The sequence below is a fragment of the Drosophila santomea genome, chromosome 2L (assembly GCF_016746245.2).
Source record: "Drosophila santomea strain STO CAGO 1482 chromosome 2L, Prin_Dsan_1.1, whole genome shotgun sequence".
Classification (NCBI taxonomy): Eukaryota; Metazoa; Arthropoda; class Insecta; order Diptera; family Drosophilidae; genus Drosophila; species Drosophila santomea.
This window is the reverse complement of record NC_053016.2, coordinates 3,427,501-3,430,804: the sequence shown is the minus strand read 5'-3', so window position 1 is coordinate 3,430,804 and position 3,304 is coordinate 3,427,501. Positions and strand designations below refer to the sequence as shown.

At 39.4% G+C, this 3,304-nt stretch overlaps 1 protein-coding gene across 1 annotated transcript in view; it reads left to right on the top strand.

Moving 5' to 3' along the window:
• Positions 1 to 635: 635 nt before the first annotated feature.
• Positions 636 to 3,304, top strand: part of LOC120457278 (polypeptide N-acetylgalactosaminyltransferase 2) — a 22,336-nt gene continuing 19,667 nt past the window's right edge. The window contains exon 1 of the mRNA XM_039644726.2: positions 636 to 911. The gene's annotated coding sequence lies outside the window, so the exon portion shown is untranslated. The remainder of the gene's footprint in view (positions 912 to 3,304) is intronic.

Here is a 3,304-nt window from a genome sequence, read left to right as displayed (position 1 = left end):
ACTTACCCCGAATGTGAATCAATGTTCTTTGACAGCTTGTGCGTCTGGGAATTTCGAATAAGGAAAAGCAAATTAAACAGAATGGGATATTAAATTAATAAAATGATACAGCTTTTGGTGTGTTTTGTTACTTTAGAAGGATCAAATAAGGTGGAAATAATTCTATATATATATTTGTCAATAAAGTAAGAAAAAGTGTTCTTATCCCATTAATTTACAATGTATTTCTTAGTATAGTGTATTTCTTAAATAGCAAACATTTTCAAAAACTCCACTGAATGCATGACTTCCACTTGTTCCACTTGTCACAGGTTAGGAATCCACTTGTAACGGTATTTGCATTTTGAAATTCTCAAGTGAAGACTTGCGCCTGCGCAAAGGGGGTGAAAGTGAGAGAGGGAGCTCTCTCTGAAAACCAACCCCTAAGAAGCGAGAGAGCAGGAAGCAAAAGGGTAACAAAATACGGAAATGCGCGACAAAAAGAAGAAGAAAAGTTACTTCACCCGAGAAACAAAAAAAGGAAAACAGAGAAGCAGAAGTAAAAGTAAAAGAGTGAAAGAGGGGAGGAAAACAACCCGAAACAGACACACAACAGAGACAGCGAATAAAAAAGTTCAGTCTGTCGAACGAAACGGGAAACGAAAGACGCCGCGTTGTGGCAACAACTAAGCAGATGATTAATTAAAATAACCTACTAACACGATGTTAACAAATTACAAATAATGAAACATATATATTTTTGTACACACGCCTTGTACAAATAGTCTAGCAAAACACCAAAAACACCAAAAAACACCAAAGTGCATTTAATACAACCGAAAAGTGTGTGAAAGCGCAAGCAATAGGCAAAAATCATGGTCCATTACTCATGAAAAAGTGATAAAATAACGTGTTCACATAGCATTTTGAGTGTAAGCTGAATTTGCAACTAATCAATGTGCAGGCATTTGCATTTCCCTGTGTTTGTGTGTGTTTCCATTTGCGTTTGCGTTTATCACTCTGCATTTCGCACTTCTGAGTTTGTTTGCTAAAAATCGAAGGCAGACAAACAAACTCGAAAGAGGCGCGTGCCGAAAGCAAAAACAATAGTGCTCCCAAATACGGATGTATGTAGCACAGTGTAGATATGTTTTTATATGGCGGATAAAGCAGCTGATGGCAAAAGAGAGAGAGGTTTGGCCACCGTTATTCGCGCGAGAGCGCCACCCTTACTACGAACTCGTGGAAGTGCAGAAAGAATGCGATAGAAGGGGTGCAATCGTGGGAGAGAGAAAGAGAGAGCCAAGGCCGGCATCGCAGTGCAATGAACACAAAGAGGAAAAAAGAAAAATGTTAAATGTCCTTAATGTAAAATTCACAACTAACTGATGCTAAAAATATTTTCAGTTACTAAATGTAGTAAAATGCATTTGTTAGATACTGTCAAAATAGCATCATTATTTTAACATTGATACAAACAAATTTCAATGGACTTAGCTCCAAGAAAACACCTAATTACAAAATAATTAATTTTGAGCTTAAATTATATCAGATTAAATGTTCTAATGACACTATATTCTGTTACTCAAGGATAACTAATTCATTATTATGTGCGCAATCCTTGGAAATCTCCCAGCACTTAAGCAATTTTCCTTGCACGAAATGCAAAACTAATCAGCTTACAATAATCCCCTGCAATTTGTGAAAATCTCAGCTCAAGTGTGGACTCTGCCTATTATCGTCTTCGAGGGAACCCAATCTCTTAGTCACCACCAACTCAAGTCCTTTTTAGATTGCAATAAATCCCCGTCGCACATACAAACATATTACTTAATGCCCGTTATCAGCAACGTCTGTCATCGGGACATAAAGCACACGCACACAGCAAACCCAGGTTTCCACCTTTTCCAGTCGTTTTCCCTTTGCACCACAACCCCCTTGCACTTGATATAAATTGCAACGAATTTCGGCGGTTGCAAGCAAGACTTCCTGCAGCACTTGCCACAAATGAAGTGACTAATGCAATTATGCATTAATTTGCGGCAGCAAGAAGGCGTCTTGCAATATTTTCCACATTTCCGCAGGATGGTGAAAGGGGTGCGATAAGGACGAGGCAGCTAAAAGGCAAGAACAGGAAACTTTTGCGCCATCATTTGACAAAATACATTTACACTTTGATTTCTAAGAGCAGAAAGGAAAGGCAAAAACCCGGAATATTTTGCAAGTGCACTTGGAAAAAGTTCTTCAGAAACTAAATAGGTGTAACGATAAAGTTCGATCAATAAATATCAACTATAAACTATATTTTTAGCTGGAGAAAAGTTTATTTCGTATTTTACCATACATTTTATTCCATTTATTAAAATACTATTATTATCCAAGTGTAGCACACACGTAGCTGCTGTGGGAAACGAGATGACAGTTAAATGTGCAATGCAGTTGAGATCCAGGTGAGACTCCCACGAACGCACACACCCACACACACATATGTACACCTGCTAGTGGCAAATGGTGTGCAATCAAATGGATGTGGCAAGCCTGGCAGCTATAAAAACGAGAAGAGGCAGGACCAGCCACTGTAGCTTAACAAGTAGCCAGGAGAGGGGGGGAGGGCAGGGTCGCCTCAAGGAAGCTGCAACTCATTCCACATTTAGCCAACTTTTAATTATCGCACTCGAACTGAAAGTCGATTCGAGGCAAGGATGTGGCTAGAGAAACAGAAAGTGTTAAGTGCCACCTCTTGGAACCGGTTCCTGAATTGGATTGAAAGATACATTTGCTGAATTTGTAAAGGACTTAAAGGCTGAATAGAATTCGAAACTCATCACAAGTCGATTTAAAGGATGTGGTAATTAGCAAAACCTATTAGCAAATACAACAGGTCGTATACTTGATCTTACATCACAAAACATGCTCCTGGGAAGTATTAATTACATTACTTAGCATCCAAACGCAATAAATGCACCTTGTTTCAAATTTAGCAGACGGAATGAACTAGATCGCAAAGAAAGTGCGCCCACCACAGCTGCCATCTGCAACTTTTGCCAACTTTAAGTTAATTGTCTGAGTGGCAGAAGAGCAATGATGCGTGTGTGTGTGTGTGTGTGTGTCTGTGTGTGGTGTGGCATGCAACTCCAACTAACGGTATCTGGGCGTTCAGCACGGCACCGCATACATATGCAACGCAATCTGTCAGTTTCTGCTGTTGGCTTTTCTTAACTTTTTCCCCGATGCTAAATGCTCTAATTACGCCTAATGGAAAACCCGCACGCATACATTCACCATGTATGTATGTGTGTATCGGTGTGTGCATTTGTATATGTGT